The sequence below is a fragment of the Colossoma macropomum genome, unplaced genomic scaffold (assembly GCF_904425465.1).
Source record: "Colossoma macropomum unplaced genomic scaffold, Colossoma_macropomum, whole genome shotgun sequence".
NCBI classification, from domain to species: Eukaryota; Metazoa; Chordata; class Actinopteri; order Characiformes; family Serrasalmidae; genus Colossoma; species Colossoma macropomum.
This window is the reverse complement of record NW_023495007.1, coordinates 402,317-427,110: the sequence shown is the minus strand read 5'-3', so window position 1 is coordinate 427,110 and position 24,794 is coordinate 402,317. Positions and strand designations below refer to the sequence as shown.

Sequence of the window (24,794 nt, the reverse complement as noted above, 5' to 3'; positions counted from 1 at the left end):
TGGATTAGAGCTTGGGGACCTGCCCTGAATAAGTACATGCATTTTGGTGACTGTCGGGCAAAAAAGTAATACAGTTTGAGTGGTGGCAACAATGAACTAGACCCTATGGGAGGAACGAGGGATGAAAAAACGACAAATACAGGAGTGTGGGTCAGTACGACTATGGACTAGAGCTTGGGGACGTGCCCTGAATGAGTACGTGTAGTTTGTTTGCCGCCGGGTAAAGAAGTAATAGAGTTTGAGTGGTGGTGAAAATGAATGGGACTCAAAGAGAAGAACCAGGGATGAAAAAATGACAAATAGAGGAGTGCGGGTGAGGACGGCTGTGGATTAGAGCTTGGGGACCTGCCCTGAATGAGTACATGCATTTTGGTGACTGTCTGGCAAAGACGTAATACAGTTTGAGTGGTGGCAACAATGAATGAGACCCTATGGGAGGAACAAGGGATGAAAAAACGACAAATAGAGAAGTGTGGGTCAGTATGACTATGGACTAGAGCTTGGGGACCTGCCCTGAATGAGTACGTGTAGTTTGTTTGCCATCGGGTAAAGAAGTAATAGAGTTTGAGTAGTGGAGAAAATGAATGGGACTCAAAGAGAAGAACGAGGGATGAAAAAATGACAAATAGAGGAGTGCGGGTGAGGATGGCTGTGGATTAGAGCTTTGGGACCTGCCCTGAGTGACTACATGCATTTCGGCGGCTATCAGACAAAGAAGTAATTCATTTTGAGTGGTGGCCAAAATGAATTAGACTCTATGGGAGGAACGAGGGATGAAAAAATGAGAAATAGAGGAGTGCGGGTCATTATAGCTATGGATTAGATCTTGGGGATGTGCCCTGAGTGAGTACATGCATTTTGGCGGCTGTGGGACAAAGAAATAATAGAGTTTGAGTGGTGGCGAAAATGAATGGGACTCAATGAGAGGAACAAGGGATGAAAAAATGACACAAAGAGGAGTGCGGGTCAGTATGGCTGTGGATTAGATCTTGGGAATGTGCCCATGCATTTCGGTGTCTGATGCACAATGCAAAAAACAGGGCTATGGTTTGGCCAAAAGTAAATGGGATTCTAAGGGAGGAACGAGGGATAAAAAATGAAAAATAGATGAGTGTGGGTCAGGAAGGCTGTGGATTAGAACTTGGGGACCTGCCCTGAATGAGTACATGCATTTTGGTGACTCTCGGGCAAAGAAGTAAGAGTTTAAGTGGTGGTGAAAATTAATGAGACTATATTGGAGGAACGAGGGATGAAAAAATGACAAATAGAGGAGTGCGGGTTAGGACGGCTATGCATTAGAGCTTGGGGACCTGCCCTGAATGAGTGCATGCATTTTAGTGACTGTTGGGCAAAGAAGCAATACAGTTTCAGTGGTGCCGAAAACGAATGGGACTCAATGAGAGGAACGAGGGATGAAAAAACGACAAATAGAGGAGTGTGGTTCAGTATGGCTATGGATTTCTGCTTGTGGATGTGCCCTGAGTGAGTAGTTGAGTTTTGGTGGCTATCAGACAAAGAAGTAATACATTTTGAGTGGTGGTGAAAATGAATGAGGCTCTATCTGAGGAATGAGGGATGAAAAAACAACAAATAGAGGAGTGCGGGTCAGTATGGCAGTGGATAAGTTCTTGTGCTAACTAAGTGCAATTCCACCTTAAAAGCACTTCCACCTTAAAAACATCATTATGTGTGCTGACACTGCTGAGCATTAGGCTGGGAGTGGGTGAGACATTGGGTTCTGTGCATGAGTTTGGATGGGTGTGTGAGTTAACGGGCCATTGTGACATCATGTCTGGCATGCTGCCAACAGTCCGCTCAGTGTAAGTCTATGAGAGAAACAAATGATGGAATAAAATGACAAATGGATGAGTGTGGGTCAGAACGACAGTGGATTCATGCTTGGGGGCCTGCCCTGAGATAGTGTATCAAAAACAGTGTCGATCGGATAAGCAGAAGTACCTTAGATCGGCATGCAAATGTTCACCCCATTCATTCTCTACGGGAAAAAATTCCGCAAAATTCCCTTGCCACACGGAATCCGTGCATCCGATCCAAAAGCTGTATACAAGCACGCATCACACAATCAGGCTGGACAACCTGGAGTTGGAATGGTGTCGATATCTCGAAAGTTGCGGGACGAGTTACGTGGCAAAGAAACGGCAGAAAAATAATAATAATAACTAGAAAAGTGCATTTCCTAAAGGAAACGCGAAATGTTTGCGCCGCAGTTACTATGGAATTGTATAGGAGGAATGAGGGATGAAAAATCTACTCATAGAGGAGTGTGGGTCAGTATGGCTGTGGATTAGAACTTGGAGACCTGATCTGAGTGAGTACATTTACTTTGGTGGCTGTTAAGAAAAAGACTGATTAGGGCTTTGTTGCGAAAGAAAATAAATGGGACTCTATGGGAGGAACGAGGGATGAAAAAACGACAAACAGATGAGTGCGGGTCAGTGTGGCTGTGGAGTAGAGCTTGGGAATGTGCCTATGCATTTCGGTGTCTGGTGCACAATGGAAAAAACAGAGTTATGGTTTGGCCGACAATTAATGGGATTCTAAGGAACGAGGGATGAAAAAACAACAAATAGATGAGTGCGGGTGAGGGCAGCTATGGATTAGAACTTGGGGACCTGCCCTGAATGAGTACATGCATTTTGGTGACGCTCGGGCAAAGAAGTAAGTGTTTGAGTGGTAGCGAAAATTAATGGGACTATATTGGAGGAACGAGGGATGAAAAAACAATGAATAGAGGAGTGTGGGTCAGGACGGCTGTGGATTAGAGCTTTGGGACCTGCCCTGAATGAGTACATGCATTTTGATGACTCTCGGGCAAAGAAGTAATAGAGTTTGAGTGGTGGTAAAAATGAATGGGACTATATTGGAGGAACAAGGGATGAAAAAATGACAAATAGAGGAGTGCGGGTCAGTATGGCTGAGGATAAGAGTTTGGAGCGGTCCCCTGAGTGAGTACATGCATTTCGGTAGGTGTTGGACAAAGAAGTAATAGAGTTTGAGTGGTGGTAAAAAGAATGGGACCCTAAGGGAGGAGCGAAGGATGAAAAAACAACAAATAGATGAGTGCGGGTCAGGACAGCTGTGGATTAGAGCTTGGGGACCTGGCCTGAATGAGTACATGCATTTTGGTGGCTGTCGGACAAAGAAGTAAATAGACTTAGACTTGACTTAGACAGACTTTATTGTCATTCAAATTTACACCGTACAGTGCACATTAGAATGAAATTATGTTGCATAGGCTCAGAGTAGATCAGGAGAATTATAAATAATACAATGTAGTGCAATGTGCAATGTAGTGCAGAGTGTGGTGCATATGTAAACATATTTATGTCAACAGATAAATACATTTTAAATAATTATATATACAAGAGGGTGTATTGCACTGTAGCTCCCAGGTATGGAGTAATCAAAAAAACAATTGAAGCAGCATTTATTTAGAGTTCAGCAGTCTTATGGCATGTGGGAAGAAGCTGTTTTTGAACCTGGTTGTTCTGCTTCGAAGACTTCGGAACCTCTTCCCAGAGGCTAACAGCGAGAACAGTCCATGGTGGGGGTGGGAGGGGTCACTGTTTATGTTCTGAGCTCTGGTCAGACAGCGACTTGTCGCAATGTCCTGTATGGGAGGAAGTGAAGTCCCAATAATTCTCTCTGCTGTCCTTACCACCCTCTGCAGAGACTTCCAGTCAGAGGTGCTGCAGGCTCCTGCCCAGACAGAGATGCAACTGGTCAGTATGCTCTCTACAGTGCCTCTGTAGAAGGTGGTGAGAATCAGAGGGGGGAGGTGTGCTCTTTTCATCCGTCTCAGGAAGTGCATGCGCTACTGGGCTCTTTTGATCAGAGCTTCAGTGTGAGTGGACCAGGTCAAAGTGTCCGTTATGTGTACCTCCAGGAACTTGGTTTTGCTAACTATCTCTACTGCTGTGTCCTTGATGAGGAGTGGTGTGTGGTTGGGTTGGCTCCTCCTGAAGTCGACGATGATCTCTTTGGTTTTCTCGACATTTCAGGACCAGGTTGTTGGTTTCACACCAGTCAACCAAATGGTTCACCTCCTCTCTGTAGTCCAGGTCAATGTCGTCCTGAATTAGGCCCACTACTGTCGTGTCGTCTGCGAACTTCATGATGTGGTTGGTAGTGGACCTGGCACAGCAGTCGTGGGTCATCAGGGTGAACAGCAGCGGGCTCAGGACGCAGCCCTGAGGGGAGCCGGTGCTCAAAGAGATGACACTGGAGACATTGTTGCCCACCCGCACAGACTGAGGTCTATTTGATAGAAAGTCCAGCAGCCAGTTACACAGGTGGGTGCTGAAGCCAAGGGGGGCCAGTTTGCTTATCAGATGTTGTGGCATGATTGTGTTAAACGCTGAGCTGAAGTCCAGAAACAGCATGCGCACATGTGTATTTCTTCCTTCCAGATGTTCTAAGCTCAGGTGAAGTGCAGAGGTGATGGCATCCTCTGTGGAGCGATTTGGGCGGTAAGCAAACTGGTACGAGTCAAATGTGGGAGGGAGTTTGGAGGTGATGTGGTCCTTTACCAGCCTCTCGAAACACTTCATCATGATGGGGGTGAGTGCTACAGGGCGGTAATCATTGAGGGAGGAGATTGTGGGTTTTTTGGGCACTGGTATGATTGTGGCAGTCTTTAGGCATGATGGTACGACAGCCTGTTTCAGTGAGGTGTTAAAGATGTCTGTGAGAACCCCAGCCAACTGATCGGCACATTCCTTCAGCAACCGTCCTGGTATGTTGTCGGGGCCCGCTGCTTTCTGAGTGTTCGCTCTCCTCAGGGTTCTTCGGACATCTGCTGTGTCCAGGCAGAGTATCTGCTCATCAGGCCGTGGAGTAGATTTTTGTACAGGAGTGGTGTTCAGTACCTCAAACCTTCCAAAATATTTATTTATTTTGTTGAGAAAGTTGATGTTGTTCTCACAGGGGGGAGGAGTAGCTTTATAGTCAGGGTGAACAGCAGCGGGCTCAGGACGCAGCCCTGAGGGGAGCCGGTGCTCAAAGAGATGACACTGGAGACATTGTTGCCCACCCGCACAGACTGAGGTCTATTTGATAGAAAGTCCAGCAGCCAGTTACACAGGTGGGTGCTGAAGCCAAGGGGGGCCAGTTTGCTTATCAGATGTTGTGGCATGATTGTGTTAAACGCTGAGCTGAAGTCCAGAAACAGCATGCGCACATGTGTATTTCTTCCTTCCAGATGTTCTAAGCTCAGGTGAAGTGCAGAGGTGATGGCATCCTCTGTGGAGCGATTTGGGCGGTAAGCAAACTGGTACGAGTCAAATGTGGGAGGGAGTTTGGAGGTGATGTGGTCCTTTACCAGCCTCTCGAAACACTTCATCATGATGGGGGTGAGTGCTACAGGGCGGTAATCATTGAGGGAGGAGATTGTGGGTTTTTTGGGCACTGGTATGATTGTGGCAGTCTTTAGGCATGATGGTACGACAGCCTGTTTCAGTGAGGTGTTAAAGATGTCTGTGAGAACCCCAGCCAACTGATCGGCACATTCCTTCAGCAACCGTCCTGGTATGTTGTCGGGGCCCGCTGCTTTCTGAGTGTTCACTCTCCTCAGGGTTCTTCGGACATCTGCTGTGTCCAGGCAGAGTATCTGCTCATCAGGCCGTGGAGTAGATTTTTGTACAGGAGTGGTGTTCAGTACCTCAAACCTTCCAAAATATTTATTTATTTTGTTGAGAAAGTTGATGTTGTTCTCACAGGGGGGAGGAGTAGCTTTATAGTCTGTGATTGTCTGAATGTCTTGCCACATTCGTCTTGTGTTCGAGGGATCCTGAAAGAAATCCTGCACTTTTTGACCATGAGCACGCTTTGCGACTCTTATGGCACGGTTCAGGTTTGCTCTAGCTGTTCTGAGTGTCACCACATTGCTGGATTTAAAAGCAGTATTCCGTACTTTCAGCTTCGCACGTACCTCGCTGGTCATCCAAGGTTTCTCGTTGGCCCGTGTGAAGATGTTTTTAATCACACTCACGTCCTCCATGCACTTCTGGATGTATGCAGACACAGACTCAGTATACTCATCCACCCGCGTGTGATGATTTTCGGTGGCTGCTGTCCCAGTCTGTGCACCCGAAGCAGTCTTGCAGTGTTTCCATAGCTCCTGCAGGCCAGACCCTCACCTGCCTCATGGTGGCTTTTTTCCTGATCAGCAGCGGCTTGTATGCAGGAATTAGCATCACAGAGAGATGGTCTGAGGAGCCAAGGTGGGGGCAGGGTGCTGCCCTGAATGCCTCTTTGATGTTGCTGTAAGCCAGATCTAGTGTGTTCTTTCCTCTGGTGGCAAAATTCACATACTGATGGAAGTGAGGAAGCACAGTTTTCATATTGGCCTGATTAAAGTCTCCTGCCACAATGAAAACTCCCTCTGGATGTGTAGATTGCAGTTCACTGATATGGTATGGTAGAGAACATTCAGGGCTTCTCTGGTGTTTGCGCTGGGGGGGATGTACACCGCAGTAATTATAATGACAGTGAACTCCCTAGGCATATAAAAGGGTCTACATTTTACAGTCAGTAGCTCCACATCAGAAGAGCAGTGACTCGAGACTTTCACTGCGTTGTTAGACCAGTTGTTGTTGGTGAATATGCAGACCCCGCCACCCCGGGTTTTACCAGTGAGAGCACTGCTCCTGTCCGACCGGAATATTGTTAGCCCCTCCATGCTAACGGCGTCATCCAAAACTGATGGATTGAGCCATGTTTCAGTAAGAATTATGGCACAGCAGTCTCTCACCTCCCGTTTTGTTGTTAAGTCCAGCCTCAGATAGTCCAATTTGTTCTCTAAGGACTGCACGTTCGCGAGCAGGATAGAGGGAAGCAGCGCTCTGCCCGGGTTAGCCTTTAGCTTAGCTGTTAGCCCAGCCCGGCATCTGCGCTTATGCTTTCTGTCGCACCGCCTCTGCCTCCTCCGCTGGCGGCCGCCGCTGGTTTGAGGCTCCACTGCTTCACAGGCCACTGGATGTAGCCGACATAGCAGTCCGAGGCTGTGTAGAAGAGAGTCTAGAGTGGTTGCATATATGAGTCCCAGATTATTTGATCCTTTTAAATCCAGTATCTCTTGACGGTCGTATACTGGTTTGAAATGTATGCGCTGCAGATTCGCTGTGAAACTGCGCGAATTCTCTGAGTTATAAGCCATAAAATCTCCGATACTATTGCGAGCCGTAGCAGCCGCAGCCGAACAGGGCGCCGCCATCTTGACAGTTTACAGTAATACAGTTTGAGTGGTGGTAAAAATGAATGAGGCTCTATGGGAGGACCGAGGGATGAAAAAACGACAAATAGAGGAGTGCGGTTCAGTATGGCTATGGATTATTGGTGGCAAAAATGAATGAGACTCAATGAGAGGAATGAGGGATGAAAAAATGACACAAAGAGGAGTGTGGGTCAGTATGGCTGTGGATTAGACCTTGGGGATGTGCCCTGAGTGAGTACATGCATTTCATTGGCTGTCGAACAAAGAAGTAATACAGTTTGAGTGGTGGCAGAAATGAATGGGACTCTATGGGAGGAACGAGGGATGAAATAACGACAAATAGAGGAGTCTGGGTCTGTATGGCTGGGGATTAGAGCTTTGGGACCTGCCCTGAATGAGTATATGCATTTTGGTGACTGTCAGGTAAAGAAGTAATAGAGCTTGAGTGGTGGCAGAAATGAATGGGACTCAATGAGAGGAACGAGGGATGAAAAAATGACAAATAGAGGAGTTCCGGTAAGTACGGCTATGGATTACACCTTGAGGGTGTGCCCTGAATGAGTACATGCATTTTGGTGACTGTCGGGCAAAGAAGTAATAGAGTTTGGGTGGTGGTGACAATTAATGGGACTATATGGGTGGAACGAAGGATGAAAAAATAACAAAGAGAGGAGTGCGGGTCTGGACGGCTGTGGACTAGAGCTTGAGAACGTGCCCTGAGTGAGTACATGCATTTTGCTGACTGTCAGGCAAAGAAGAAAGACTTTGGGTGGTGGCCACAATTAATGGGACTATGTGGGAGGAACGAGGGATGAAAAAACGACAAATAGAGGAGTGCTGGTCAGTATGGCTGTGGATTAGAGCTTGAAGCGGTCCCCTGAGTGAGTACTTGCATTTCTGTGGGTGTCAGGCAAAGAAGTAATACAGTTTGAGTGGTGGCAAAATGAATTAGACTCTATGGGAGGAACGAGGGATGAAAAAATTACAAGTAGAGGAGTGCGGGTCAGTATGGCTATGGATTAGAGTTTGGGGATGTGCCCTGAGTGAGTACATGTAGTTTGTTTGCCGTCGGGCAAAGAAGCAATAGAGTTTGAGAGGTGGCGAAAATGAATGGGACTCAATGAGAGGAACGAGGGATGAAAAACGACAAATAGAGGAGGGCGGGTCAGTGTGGCTGTGGATTCGAGCTTTGGAATGTACCCATGCATTTCGGTGTCTTTTGCACAATGGAAAAATCAGGGCCATTGTTTGGGTGAAAAAAATATCATTCTAAGGGAGGAATGAGGGATAAAAAATGACAAATAGAGGAGTGCGGGTCAGGACAGCTGTGGATTAGAGATTGGGGACCTGCCCTGAATGAGTACATGCATTTTGGTGACTGTCGGGCAAAGACCTAATAGAGTTTGAGTGGTGGCAAAAATTAATGAGGCTCTATGAGAGGAACGTGGGATGAAAAAACGAACGATGAGTGCGGGTAAGGACGGCTATGCATTAGAGCTTAGGGGTGTGCCCTGAGTGCGTACTTGAATTTGGTGGCAAAGTTAATAATAGGGCTTGAGTTTGGATGAAAATGAATGGGACCCTATGGGAGGAACGTAGGATGAAAAAACGACAAATAGGGGAGTGCGGGTCAGTATGGCTGTGGATTAGACCTTGGGGGTGTGCCCTGAATGAGTACATGCATTTTGGTGACTGTCATTTTGGTGAAGTAATAGAGTTTGAGAGTTTGACTGACATTTTGGTGAAGTAATAGAGTTTGAGTGATGGCAAGAAAAAAAAACGAGACTCTGTGAGAGGAACGAGGGATGAAAAAATGACAAAAAGAGTAGTGCGGGTCAGTATGGCTATGGATTAGAGCTTGGGGATGTGCCCTGAGTGAGTACATGCATGTCGGCAGCTGTGGGACAAAGAAGTAATTCAGGTTGAGTGGTGGCGAAAATTAATGGGACTATATGGGGGGAAAGAGGGATGAAAAAACAAACAATAGATGAGTGCGGGTAAGGATGGCTATGCATTAGAGCTTGGGGTGTGCCCTGAGTGAGTACATGCATTTTGGCGACTGTCGGGCAAAGAAGTAATAGAGTTTGAGTGGTGGCGAAAATGAATGGGATTTAATGAGAGCAATAAGGGATGAAAAAAATTATATAAAGAGGAGTGCGGGTCAGTATGGCTATGGATTAGAGCTTGGGGATATGCCCTGAGTAAGTACATGCATTTCGGTGGCTGTCTGATAAAGAAGAATAGAGTTTAAGTGGTGGCCAAAAATTAATGGAACTCTATGGGAGGAACAAGGGATGAAAAAACGACAAATAGAGGAGTGCGCATCAGGTCGGCTGTGGATTAGAGCTTGGGGACCTGCCCTGAATGAGTACATGCATTTTGGCACAGAAGTAATAGAGTTTGAATAGTGGCAAAATGAAGTAGACTATATGGGAGGAACGAGGGATGAAAAAACGACAAATAGAGGAGTGCGGGTCAGTATGGCTGTGGATTAGAGCTTGGGGATGTGCCCTGACTGAGTACATGTAGTTTGTTTGCTGTCGGGCAAAGAAGCAATACAGTTTGAATGATGGCGAAAATGAATGGGACTCTATGAGAGGAATGAGGGATGAAAAAATGACCCAAAGAGGAGTGCGGGTCAGTATCGCGGTGGATTAGAGCTTGGGGACCTGCCCTGAGTGAGTACTTGCCTTTCGGTGGGTGTTGGGCAAAGAAGTAATAGAGTTTGAATGATGGCGAAAATGAATGGGACTCAATGAGAGGAACGAGGGATGAAAAAATGACACAAAGAGGAGTGCGGGTCATTATGGCGGTGGATTAGCTCTTGTGCTAGCTAAGTGCAATTCCACCTTAAAAGCACTTCCACCTTAAAAAAATCATTATGTGTGCTGACACTGCTGAGCATTAGGCTGGGAGCGGGTGAGACATTGGGCTCCGTGCCTGAGTTTGGATGGTTGTGTGAGTTTACGGGCCATTGTGACATCATGTCTGGCATGCTGCCAACAGTCCGCTCAATGTAAGTCTATGAGAGAGACGAAAGATGGAATAAAACGGCAACCGGATGAGTGCGGGTCAAAACGACAGTGAGTTCATGCTTGGGGGCCTGCCCTGCGATAGTGTATGAAAAACGGTGTCATTCGCGCAAGCAGAAGTACCTTAGATTGGCATGCAAATGTTCACCCCATTCATTCTCTACGGGAAAAAATTCCGCAAAATTCCCTTGCCACACGGAATCCGTGCATCCGATCCAAAAGCTGTATACAAGCACGCATCACACAATCAGGCCGGACAATCTGGAGTTGGAACGGTGTTGATATCTTGAAAACTGCGGGACTAGTTACACGGCAAAGAAATGGCAGAAAAATAATAATAATAATAATAATAATAATAATAACTAGAAAAGTGCATTTCCTAAAGGAAACGCAGAATGGTTGCGCCGCGGTTACTATGGAATTCTATAGGAGGAATGAGGGATGAAAAAAGTACTCATAGAGGAGTGTGGGTCAGTATGTCTGTGAATTAGAGCTTGGAGACCTGATCTGAAAGAGTACATTTACTTTGTTGGCTGTTCAGAAAATGACAGATTAGGACTTTGTTGCGAAAGAAAATAAATGGGACTCTATGGGAGGAACAAGGGATGAAAAAACGACAAATAGATGAGCGCGGGTCATGCTGCCAACAGTCCGCTCAAAGTAAGTCTATGAGAGAGACGAAAGATGGAATAAAACGACAACCGGATGAGTGCGGGTCAAAACGACAGTGGATTCATGCTCAGGGGCCTGCCCTGAGATAGTGTATCAAAAACGGTGTCGTTCGGGCAAGCAGAAGTACCTTAGATCGGCATGCAAATGTTCACCCCATTCATTCTCTAAGGGATAAAAATTCCGCACAATTCCCTTGCTATACGGAATTCGTGCATCCGATCAAAAAGCTGTATACAAGCACGCATCACACAATCAGGCTGGACAATCTGGAGTTGGAACAGTGTTGATATCTCGAAAGCTGCGGGACGAGTTAAGCGGCAAAGAATTGGCAGAAAAATAAGAATAAAGAAAATAATAATAATATAAATCGGATAACAATATAGTTGCGCCTTGCTAAATAATAATAATATAATAATAATAACTAGAAAAGTGCATTTCCTAGAGGAAACGCGGAATGGTTGCGCCGCGGTTACTATGGAATTGTATAGGAGGAATGAGGGACGATAAAAGTACTCATAGAGGAGTGTGGGTCAGTATGGCTGTGGATTAGAGCTTGGAGACCTGATCTGAATGAGTACATGTACTTTGGTGGCTGTAGAGAAAAAGACAGATTAGGGCTTTGTTGCGAAAGAAAACAAATTGGACTCTATGGGAGGAACGAAGGATGAAAAAATGACAAATAGATGAGTGCGGGTCAGTGTGGCTGAGGATTAGAGCTTGGGAATGTGCCCATGCATTTCGGTGGTTGTTGGGCAAGGAAGTAATATAGTTTCAGTGGTGGCGAAAATGAATGGGACTCTAAGGGCGGAACGAGGGATGAAAAACGACAAATAGAGGAGTGCGGTTCAGTATGGCTATGGATTTGAGCTTGGGGATGTGCCCTGAGTGACTACATGCATTTCGGCGGCTATCGAACAAAGAAGTAATTCATTTTGAGTCGTGGCCAAAATGAATGAGACTCTATGAGAGGAACGAGGGATGAAAAAATGAGAAATAGAGGAATGCGGGTCATTATAGCTATGGATTAGAGCTTGGGGTTGTGCCCTGAGTGAGTACATGCATTTCGGCGGCTGTGGGACAAAGAAATAATGGGGGATGAAAAAATGACCCAAAGAGGAGTGCGGTTCAGTATGGCGGTGAATTAGTTCTTGTGCTAGCTAAGTGCAATTCCACCTTAAAAGCAGTTCCACCTTAAAAAAATCATTATATGTGCTGACACTGCTGAGCATTAGGCTGGGAGTGGGTGAGACATTGGGTTCCGTGCGTGAGTTTGGATGGGTGTGTGAGTTAATGGGCCATTGTGACATAAGAATAAAAATAATAATAATAATATAAATCGGATAACAATATAGTTGCGCCTTGCTAAAGGCACAACCATATTAAAAAATCTAAAGCAAGGCGCAACCATAATAAAACTTAAATATGCAGAGAGTATGCTCTGACGGAGGTGATGGGAAAGTGGCGAATGTTTGTGGCGAACTTCTCTGTGAACAGTTAAATTTGAACGATTTTGTTGTGCTTCATTTCAGCAGTAACCCTATGTCCAGCTGCCCCATGTGTTCACCGAGAACTACCTCCTTAAACTGTTAGCGAGTGGAGATAAACGTTCGCGGAGAACAGAAAACTATTTGGAAACGCTTTCCTGTGTTCGCCGAATTGGAACGCACTGGCAGCCTCGACGCTAAGACGACGATGCAGTGTTGAAACTATAAACGTTATCTGGAAAGTGAACAGAGTCGCTGTGAATAATAGTTACTTGCTTCTCTGTTTCAGCTCCTTTAATGATTTCAGAGAGCAGCACTTCGAAATAGAAAATGTTACAGCTCAGCTCAGAACATGAAGTATGACGGAATTTAACACTAACTTTAGCGAACTAGGTCGCTAGCACAACTATCGCCGAGTCCCAAACCACTTCTGTATTTCACACACTACACTAATGAGTACACTTCTAATGGTATATACGCTGTTTTTACACACTATTTAGTGAGTTAGTTTTGGGACGCGGCGTATTTTACCGAGACAAATCTTCAGATGCTCCAACATGGAGGATGTGATCCCGTGCCAGCCAAGGTCGGCTTTGCAAACAGCACAACTGACAACTTCTGTTTCTAAGTTTAGCTCCCACACTTTGAGGATTTTGTTCTTGAGGCAGCCATCGCACTGTTGTTAAGTCTCCAGTGAGCGGTAATGTCAAAACGTTTCTAGTGAGCGCCAGAAAGACGCGTAATGACGTCACCAACTATTCGACTACTAAATTAGTTGCCAGCTATTTTGGTCATCGATTTTAGTCGACCAAGTCGAATAATCGTTGCACCCCTACTACTGAGTGATGCGTACATGCATGGCGGTATCGAACTTAACATGTTAGTGTGGGTTGACAGGCAGCAATAAAAATGTTTATGGCAAAATGTGTAATGGCAGTATTTTGTGGAAAGGCAATAGTAGTGTGGGATATACCAGATATACCAGAATTTTCACCATGTCACAAATACACCAGATAATGCAGCAAATAAACAGTTTAAAACATGCTGCCAGGAGCTCCTTATCTTAATGGCTGAATTATGTTTCTTTCAGTAATCTCATTTTCTAGCTGTGTAGTCAGTTATAGTAAGAGTTAATGTCAGTCCAGGTTGTTATTGAGGGAACAAACATGAGAGAAACATATAGAAGGAATGTGTCTTGGTACCACCTCTGTTTGTCAGCTACAACACGTAGCGACTTGACACTTAGACATGTGAGTGCAAGTGTATTGGATGCACGTAGGAGACAAATGACTTTGAAATTAGGATATGAAACTTTCAGCAGTGTTTTTGCCAAGGCAAAAACTGCTGTGTGCTTTAATCTACAATCCACAGGTTTATCTGTTTATAGTTCTGCATTTACTTCAGCTGTGAAATATAGTCCTTATTACTAATAATATATAAAGTAATTAAAATTAGGTTAGTCCTAATCTTTGATAAAACTAAAGAAGCAGAGGCAATGCCCCCACAACCCTAGCGCAAAACTGAAGAAAAGCTGCAGTAGTGAAACTGCACAGAAATGTCTGGAAACAGCTATATAGTGAAACTGATTTTAACAGCAGGAATTTCAAGCTGCAGGGTCGCTATGGCAACCAGAAAAACTGCTTTCCGCAGTTTTACTGCACGTTTTACTCACCAGTTCTTTCTTCGTCATGCAGTGTTGCCAGATTCTTGGTTTTCTCAACAAATAGTTTGAAAGTTGTAAAAATTATACAACCGCAGGGTACATTTTTATTTCGCCAAATTTATAAATTTATTTTTAAAATGTAATGTAAAATGTAATCTACAAAAGATTTGAAAATGAAAACAAATTTTCTTATAATTTTAAATTGATCCTAGTGGTAAATAGTTGGCAACCTAAAGGCACGCAGGCATGTACAGTAAGCAAAGGGTCAGGAGAGCATGGCTCGTTTGGTGGCTAACCTTTCAACATCTGAAGGAAGGCATACACGTTTGGGCACATTTTGGCTCAGGTTCAGCTTCTGGAGGGTTTTAAGTAAACTTTCCACTGTCCGTTCTGTTTCACTCTGTGGAATGCGTGACTACAGCTCACACATGTGGGTAATTCACACATACAGTGTTTGTGGACAGAGCAGCAAGAAAGATCTACAGATATCCTTTAACCAAACAGTCAAATAAGCCACTTAGATCTAGAGTTAGATCTAAATATCTTAGATCTAGAGTTTATTATGGATTTTAGAACAAATCAAAACAAAAATTTTAACGATGCCTGTTAAAACAAATGAGGTCAAGAAAACGTTAGTGATGTATTTTACAATGTTACAAATCCAATACACAATTACGTTTTGTCCCACAACAGCATTTTCTAAGTAATAGGTTTAAATTAAGGTAAGATGCAAAGGTTAAGGGAATTATGTCAGGTAAAAAATCATTTATGCTAATAATTTTCTTTTTCCTTGTGCAGAGCTGTGTATGTAATGCATTAATGCATATGAAACAGACCAATCTACTTTCACTTGTACTGTGTACAGTATTTTACATTATCATTTACCTGCATGAAATATAATTAATTGTAGGTATGAAGATTTTTATGTAGTGTTAAAAGAAACTTGCCCCAGACTCCCTTTTCGTCCCTTGTTACATGCACTCCTACACTGTTGTACTCTGTCTGCTGCCTCTTTTCTGTTGATATTACCTGTGTTACAATAGGAGATGTTTAGAAACAGATTCCTTTGCTGCTGCTGCTTGCTTCATTGTGAATCCCCACATGCAGCAAACTTTAAAATGGCAGTCTTTTAGCACCAAACTGGTATCAGGACTAGGTGAATTTACTAATAGGAAGTATAAAAAAGTACATACATACAGTACATTTTGAGTTGGAGTTATAGTTCATATTGATTCTTCAGCAAAACTTAGATATTGCTCTGATTCTTCCATGGTGGTTTTCAGCCGTGGTTGGGACTAAGCACTGTACTGTCTTCTCCTAAAGCCTGAAATCCTAATTCCCAGAGCAGAGCAAAGCAGAGCAAATCCAGCCCAGCTCATATTAGTGTGACGCCTGCTAAAGGCTTCTGGCAATGTTTAGTCACACACACACACACACACACACACACACACACAGCCAGCTACACCCTTGGTTGCACTAATCTCACTGTATTAACAGAGTGCAGCAACTAACTCAATTTTCTCAATTTCACTCTGTGATGTGCGTGACTACAGCTTGCACACATGGGTTGCACACATGGGTTCACACATACAGCGTTTGCGGTGCTGGGCGGAGCAGCAAGAAAGATCTACAGATATCCTTTAACCAACAAGATACACAGTCAAATCAGCCACTATGCTTAATAAAAATATTAATCTGAGAGCAGATACATTTGTTTATCCTTGACATCATTCTGATTTGTTATTGGTGAAAGTGAATGTAAGTAAGTGCCAGGGCCTGAGAATTACGATTGTATGTGTGGACACTTGGGTGAGGTTAGCATGTGTACACTGAATCCAGCCATGGACCTGGCTTGATTTTATCCAGCCGGTATGGTTAAGACCTCTCAATTTTGAGAGAATGCAGTATCTGCCAATCAGCCAATCTCCATCTGAGACCACTGAGCAGGAAATAATGGAAAAACAGATAGAAAAACTACTATAATATTGAATACATAATGCTGAGCGAACTTCTAAAGACTATAACTTTGTTTTAGGTGAAATGCTGGGGTAAGTGCATTCTTCATTTGTAACAAAAAGGCAGAGTCAGTACTCAGTATGGGTGCATATACTTAGCATGTAACAGCGCTAGAAACACGGATCCAAAATGTTATGGCTAAGTGCTAATTGCAGCAGGCAACAAATTAATAACTTACTAGTACTGCCAATTAAACTTTGTTTGTGAAAGTTAAACTAACTCAAGTGAACGAACACTGAGCATAAATGCCGTGGCATCAGCTAATAAAAGACAGTCACTTTATTTATGCACACAACAGAACACAAAACTCTATGAGCTTCACTTTGTGCTTTGTGTTTTTCCTGAACATACAATGTGGAGAAGGGACCAAAGTGAAACACTCCCTTCTGCCTTTTTATACAAAAAAAGTCAATAATCAGTAAAGCCCTAATGATTAGATCACATGATTGCATGTTCTGGATGTTATAAATATCACACTTTCACAGGTTTTACTCAAGCATGCATGCTGTTTATAAATATCAAGGTGTCTGACTTGAGATGTCTGAACTTTGATTAAAAAATAAAAAAATAATATTCCTGTTCTCCTGAATGCAAATATTCTCTTGCTCTGAAGAGTGCATTTACTTGTGCTGAATAGTTAAAGTGACTTTCTTGAACTGTTCAGCACAGCTAAATTCTGGAAGGTACACTCACTGAGCACTTTATTAGGAGCACTCCTTTGCTCTCAAAACTTCATGGCATGGATTCCACAACATGTTGGAAACATGCCTTTGATAATGTGGTCAATTCGACATAATTGCATCATGCAATTACTGCAGATTTCTCAGGTGCACTTTCTTGAATCTCCCATTCTACCTCATCCCAAAGGTGTTCTATTGGAATCAATAGACTGGGAAGGCCACAAAACATTGAACTCATGTCATGTTCATGAAACCAATTTGAGATGACTTTTGCTTTGTGACAAGTTGCATTATCATGCTTGAAGTACCCACTAGGAGATTTCAAGCTACACCATTACAGCGCCTCCCCCAGCTTGGACCATTTACACAAGGCAGGTTGATTCAATGCATTCATGCTTTTGGTGCCAAATTCTGACCCTACCATCTGTGTGCCTCAGCAGAAATTGAGATTTATAAAGTGCTTGGTGAGTGTATATTATAATAATTCTAATGTTATAATGCACATTACATAATCTATGCAGCTCATCTGGCAGTGGCACCCCGTTTGATGTAAAAGCTGATAAGGCAGAAGTTGCTTGATCTCAAAGTTGTTTGCCTTTGAACACATTTTTCTCCAAAAATCCAAAGCTCTTCAAAAGAATTCACAAACAAGACAAGCAACTCGTGAGTATACTCAGCCATCCTTAGAAATGTCTGTTATCAGGAGTGAAAGTATACTAAACGAAAATGACTTGAGGTTGTTATCCCTAGTTCACAGGGAAAGTATGCAGCACAAACTACCACAGCTTATTGGCTTTCCAGCAGACAACCTCAGTAAAGTCTCTGGGTTTGTAAGCAAATTCAGCAGGAGTGTGGCATTGCAGCTTTGCTTGTTAAAATCATAGCCACATAAACAGCAATTTCCACATTATGCTAAGGCAACACGTGCATGTAGTGTACAGGAAAATAGGTGATAATTTTAAAAATGGCACGCAACGGACTAAGATTCTGTGATAACCCTAATCAGTCACAGAATCAAAATCTGTATCAATTCTCTGATAACAGTTTGTACTTGTATGTGGATTATTACTTATTGTACCCAGAACTTACCACACCCAGCATAATATTAATTTTGATACTTATTATGTTTGACTGAAGTATGAACTGTCTGACATTGCTTCATTTTGGCTAGAGTATATACATACTCTAGCCAAAATGAACGCTTAACAGAAACATTTGAAATATTTACTATCACAGCATTCAGTGTGGAAATTACATGTGGCGTAGGAGGGATGACTTACGACTTTGATTTTTGTTCCCAAAAGTCTATACTATTTGTTTGACATACGTGTTTGTAATGTCTTAATCAGTCTCTCTGTCTTTTTGTTTACAAGAAGCCATTTTTTCAATGCATAGTGCAGAGCGCTAGAGTATGCAGTTTTTTTGTGTTGTTTAAAAACTGCTTAGAAATCTTTCCTTTTTACTCCTTCATTTTACCTTTTCTGTTCTGCTGGATTATTAGTGAACTGATGCACTGCAACAATATAATGTATGTTTAAATAATCAACTAACTTGTCTTTTCTATATCCAGGTGAGGCTAATGGTATAATGTGAATTGAGTTCGCCAGAGTCAAGCCACCTAAGGCTCTGTACTAAAAAAATGAAAACTGCCAAAAATTAACACTGTATTGCTTGTAGCAAAAACACAAACAGAAATGTCATCATCCTTAACTGTTCTGGAACAGAAACAGAAATTTCAGAAATCTTTGTTACCAGTTATTAACGTCATTCCTTCATTTCATGTAGCCTATTACCTTATTATTCGTGTTTTAAATGCTTGTTTTAAATTAAGATATCCAAATCCAAAATCCTGAATGTTTTTGCATCGCTGTCACACTTTGTGTGATTTCATTCAGTGTAAGATTTACATGGCACGTAGGTGGTATTTTTGTGTTTAGGCTATGGATTCATTCCATAATGAACTATAAGTAGACAATAGCTCTGAATGTCGTCTGTGCTCTTTCATATACTCTCACATGATGTCATTTTTATCATGTGTTATGTTGTCACAAGTTACTGATTCACAAAAAAATAGAACTTCATAACCTGTGTGTGGACATGTCTTTATTGAAACACAACTGCTAAAAGCTTTCCAAACCCAAATTTTATTATTGTGCTGTCTAGAGTACGGATGTGCATTCTGACTAATCTGAGTATCTTCAAAAGTTAATGAAAGGATATTGGGTTAACTCAGGGAAAGGAGGGGGGAAAAAACACTCTTTGGATATTAATGTAGGACTGTAGGATTACCTTTTTAAGTGATAGCACTGCCATGAGCAGGCTAAAAACACTGTAGCACAAACATTTTGCAGCAGTACATTTGAAAATATATTTTATTATTCAGAAATGTTTTATTATTGTAATAATAGTAAACCTGTATACAACCTCTGTAGAAAGAACAAAATTAACTTTGGAAATGGAAACTTTGCAATGAAAAAGGCAGTCACAGAGGCATTAGGGTGGTAGATTCCAAAGTTTGGAAGCCATGGCACTAAACAACCCCTACAGCAAAGCCTGGTGTTTTGGCACTGCAGGTAGTTTGCTGTCACAGGAAAAATATGAATAATATTACAGTGTAAAGAGGTGTCGTAACATGAAGAAACACAGAAAGATAAGCAGGGACAAGATTGTGAAGGGCTTTTTTATAAAGAGAAATTGTTACTACGGGAAAGCATAAGTAATTAATGAAGCTCATGAAACATGGGAGTGATATGTGAAGGTTGCTGGATGTGTACTAGTACTCGCTGTTAGCTGCAGAACTTCAAACATGCAAAAGTTTGTTCAGAGTATTAAAAGAAGACAAATGAAGAGAGAATTGCAACTAGGGATGCACCGATACCACTTTTGCATTTCCGATACTAACTCTCTCTAACCTAACTCACCTATAAGATTTGATATTTATACAGTAACATTAGTAAAATATTTTATTTGGGTAAAATCTATATTCTGCACCACAAATGAAACACACTCAGCTTGGCTAGATGGCATTTACTTGTTGGATTATACAGGGAGGGCTTGTTTAAAGCTTCGTATACTTCATATACACAGTGCACGTTGTTTCGTTCAGATTGCTTCATCGTAGCGAGAGTTATTACGCAATATTCAGGGCCTCTTTCGAGTGAATCTCCCTGTATTTATTAGATGCTTGATTTTGTTTGTTTACTGTACATATTTAGTTTTTACTCTTTCCTATTATATAATTAGTAATAAGAACTGTTTAACAACTTATGTAAATATAAAATATAATTATGCTGCAAAACAGTTAAAAACAGAACTGAACAGTATACAGTTAAACCTGTGTTGTTTACACATTAGCACACAGCAGCTTCTCTGGCTCAAAAATGGAGCTGAACTTTGCTTCACATCCTAATTTCTCAAGTCATTTGTCTCATACATGCATCTTGTTCGCTCATGCTGTATCTCTGAGCATCAGTTTAGTAAATATCACCATCGTTCACGCTGTCAGTATTACCAACGTTTTTTCTAGTTTAGTTGAGGCGATTAGGTGCGAGACTCCGCTGCTGAGTGACAGAGTTGACCAAAGGAGGCACACCACGCTAGCGGGCTGCTATGAAAAAAGCTAAATAAGGCTAAATCGAGGCTAATGGCTGTCTTTACCATAGATATACATACCTAGATACCGCGTTGTCTGTTGTTTTACTATCTGAGGCAATTCGTCTGGACCCTATGTTGGAGCGGTCAAGATTTGCTTGTGAACAAATTCAGTTGTATTGAGAGATGATAAGAAGCAGCTCAGCCATTCAGGTAAGCAGCTTCATTAGCATGTTCTTAACAACAGAAACAACAAAAACGAGACATAAGTCTCGGTTTCCCTGCATTTAAGTGCCAGTATCGCCGCAGATACAGATGCAGTATATCACTAATTACAACCATCAATAAAAAGAGCTAGTTAAAATTCTGAGCTAGCTGCCTGATGCCCAATATATTTTTTATAGTCGTTTTTAAGATAAACTTTTAGGCTACTTTTTAAAATCCATGGTGGAGGGTGATGTAAGGCAAAGTAGTTCCCAAATATATATATATTTTTTTTCCGGATTTACCAATGTTTTGCCATTCTCGGGATTACATATTTAACACTCAGAAGTCATGTGTAGGTTCACTGGTGGTTTTGGAGAGCAAATAAAATGGCTATATTTGTGTTGTAGGCTTTGTGACCCCCTGGTTCCTATCACCACAACTATAAAGAAGTATGAATCTATATGTCTCTCTACAATGAACCATGTCACATCAAACTACTATAAATGACTTTGTTTACAACTCAGTTATTGATTTATGCATACATTTTGAAAAATTCCCTTCTAAGTTAGTTTATTGTCTGTTACAAAAGTTGTTATGAGGAAACCAATGAAAACCTGGTTTAAAAGGTTTATTATTTGTGCAATATCATATAATGCTGGCTGTGCTTGGTCTAACAGAAGTTTGTCTAAGGGGTTTTTAACTGCAACTGAGGATATTGAAATAGTGTTATGAACATTGTTATGAACGAAAGTTGTCATGACATCAAAAATAAACATCTAGATCAGAATGCTTTGCACTTATAAATTGACTGATTGGCGCTCACAACATTTTTGGTTTTACCATTTCAAACAATCATTAACAGAAACCCTCTCTCACTTTTCTGTTCTTTTAGTCTTTTTCCTTCTCTTTGATAAAAATTCAGTCAGCCAAAATTAGCCCACCAAGAGCGTATAAAAAATCTAAAAACATTTAGAGAAGTAAATGAGAAGTCCTGTCTCTCTTCTTTCTCTCTCTCTCACACTCTTTTCCTCTCTTTCTGTCATTCCCTTATTTGTTCTCACTGTAGTAGGTTGAGTGGAAAATTGGAGACAGGCTGTGGCAGTGTAGCCAGAGGCTCTGGAGCACCAGGGGAGCAGTGGCTTGATGGTCTGTCAACTTGTTAACATGCCCTGGGCAGGGCCTCTGGAGTCAGGGAGGCTCTCTCACAGACCCCTGGAGTGTCTGACTCTTGCATTGCCAAGCCTGAAGCTGAGGAAGTGGTACATCTACTGAGCCCAGGGTTGTAATCCACTAGGAGAAATAAAGTTAACTGTGTTTGTGTGTGTATATATATATATATATATATATATATATATATATATATATATATATATATATAGTCATTTCTCTTTCCCTCTGAAGAGCTCTGTGTGTACAATATTATCCCATGATTAGTGTTTGTATCCTCTGGCTCTCCACAATGATAGCAAGGTACATACTCTACCTGACACTGTATCTAGCACCTCAGCATAGTCTACACTGTATCTAGCACCTAGCATACTCTACCTGACACTGTATCTAGCACATCAGCGATACATCTCTTTAATTAAAAAAAGCTGCTTTTAAAGCAAGGTTGTTTGTATGAGCTTTAGAAGTTCTACAGTGTAGAGCAGAGATGTGCATTCTGATTAATTTTAAAATTTGACTGTTTGTAAGAGCTAACGAATGGAAATTTGGGTAACTGCAGGGAAGGAGGGTCAAAAAACACTCCTCGGCCGACATTAACATAGGACTGTAGGTTTACTTTATTTTGTTGGCTCTGGTGTTAGCAAGCAAAAAAAAAAAAATAAAAAAATAGTAGCAGAGCCATTATGCTGAAGGGTGAGGAGTACATTTGAAAATGTTTCAGTATCCAAAAAATAGCTCAGGGAAATCTTTTTGTCACTGCAAAATAAACTGATTTGTTTTCATGTCGGATGAGCAGTGGAAGCTGCTTTTTTGTATGAGCTAATGAGCTAACATTAGAGATAACTGGCGCAATGTTAGAAGTTAATGAGACCATCTTCTTACGTGAGATCTTTTTTTTGTCAGTTAATGGTGTGCCAACATACTAGTTTGTTGAGGTAACATTGAGAATAGAGACATATCTTTTAATTGTTTCTGTATCTAGCTAACCTCAGTTGGAGTAGTTAACCCAGTTACAGCCAGTCATGTGTGCAAACAAAGCTGTCACACTGTACAGCTTCCCTGCAGGCACAGGACGTCAATTTGCCGTCAGACAGACGTTGGACTCCAACGTTGGACAGACGTTGAGTTTTGGTTGAAAATGAAAATCGGGCTGACGCCAAAACCCAACGTTGGCTTGACGTCAACTCCCGACGTTGGACAGACGTTGAGTTTTGGTTGAAAATGAAAATCGGGCTGACGCCAAAACCCAACGTTGGCTTGACGTCAACTCCCGACGTTGGACAGAGGTTGAATTTTGGTTGAAAATGAAAATCGGGCTGACGCCAAAACCCAACGTTGGCTTGACGTCAACTCCCGACGTTGGACAGACGTTGAGTTTTGGTTGAAAATGAAAATCGGGCTGACGCCAAAACCCAACGTTGGCTTGACGTCAACTCCCGACGTTGGCCAGAGGTTGAGTTTTGGTTGAAAATGAAAATCGGGCTGACGCCAAAACCCAACGTTGGCTTGACGTCAACTCCCGACGTTGGACAGACGTTGAGTTTTGGTTGAAAATGAAAATCGGGCTGACGCCAAAACCCAACGTTGGCTTGACGTCAACTCCCGACGTTGGACAGACGTTGAGTTTTGGTTGAAAATGAAAATCGGGCTGACGCCAAAACCCAACGTTGGCTTGACGTCAACTCCCGACGTTGGACAGACGTTGAATTTTGGTTGAAAATGAAAATCGGGCTGACGCCAAAACCCAACGTTGGCTTGACGTCAACTCCCGACGTTGGACAGAGGTTGAATTTTGGTTGAAAATGAAAATCGGGCTGACGCCAAAACCCAACGTTGGCTTGACGTCAACTCCCGACGTTGGACAGACGTTGAATTTTGGTTGAAAATGAAAATCGGGCTGACGCCAAAACCCAACGTTGGCTTGACGTCAACTCCCCGACGTTGGCAGAGGTTGAGTTTTGGTTGAAAATGAAAATCGGGCTGACGCCAAAACCCAACGTTGGCTTGACGTCAACTCCCGACGTTGGACAGACGTTGAGTTTTGGTTGAAAATGAAAATCGGGCTGACGCCAAAACCCAACGTTGGCTTGACGTCAACTCCCGACGTTGGACAGACGTTGAGTTTTGGTTGAAAATGAAAATCGGGCTGACGCCAAAACCCAACGTTGGCTTGACGTCAACTCCCGACGTTGGACAGAGGTTGAATTTTGGTTGAAAATGAAAATCTGGCTGACGCCAAAACCCAACGTTGGCTTGACGTCAATCCCCGACGTTGGACAGAGGTTGAATTTTGGTTGAAAATGAAAATCGGGCTGACGCCAAAACCCAACGTTGGCTTGACGTCAATCCCCGACGTTGGACAGACGTTGAATTTTAGTTGAAAATGAAAATCGGGCTGACGCCAAAACCCAACGTTGGCTTGACGTCAACCCTCCGACGTTGGACAGACGTTGAATTTTGGTTGAAAATGAAAATTGGGCTGACGCCGAAACCCAACGTTGGCTTGACGTCAACTCCCAACGTTGGCCAGAGGTTGAGTTTTCGTTGAAAATGAAAATCGGGCTGATGCCAAAACCCAACGTTGGCTTGACGTCAATCCCCGACGTTGGACAGACGTTGAATTTTGGTTGAAAATGAAAATCGGGCTGACGCCAAAACCCAACGTTGGCTTGACGTCAATCACCGACATTGGACAGAGGTTGAATTTTGGTTGCAAATGAAAAATCAGGCTGATGTCAAAACCCAGCGTTGGCTGTGCATCAACCTCCAACGTCGGACAGAGCATTTGGGTGCCTTGCTCAAGTGCACTACAGTTGCCAATAGGAAGTGTCTGGGATTGAACGGCCAACCCTGCAATTAGTGAACAACCCGCTCTACCACCTGTACCATGACTGCCCCATCCTAGCTGTGGCCACCTTAACGCCTTTCTGAAAGTCACCTTAAAAAAAATAAAGTAAAATAAAAAAATTAAACACACACACACACACACACACACACACACACACACACACACAACAACAAAAAACACAAAGCAACGACTCCTTGAAA

The 24,794-nt window shown here is 42.6% G+C and overlaps 1 protein-coding gene across 5 annotated transcripts in view; it reads left to right on the top strand.

Annotated features, from left to right (window-relative positions):
* The window catches only part of auts2a (activator of transcription and developmental regulator AUTS2 a), a 501,485-nt gene that overhangs the window by 110,785 nt on the left and 365,906 nt on the right, over nt 1-24,794 (top strand). The gene's annotated exons all lie outside the window — the stretch shown is intronic.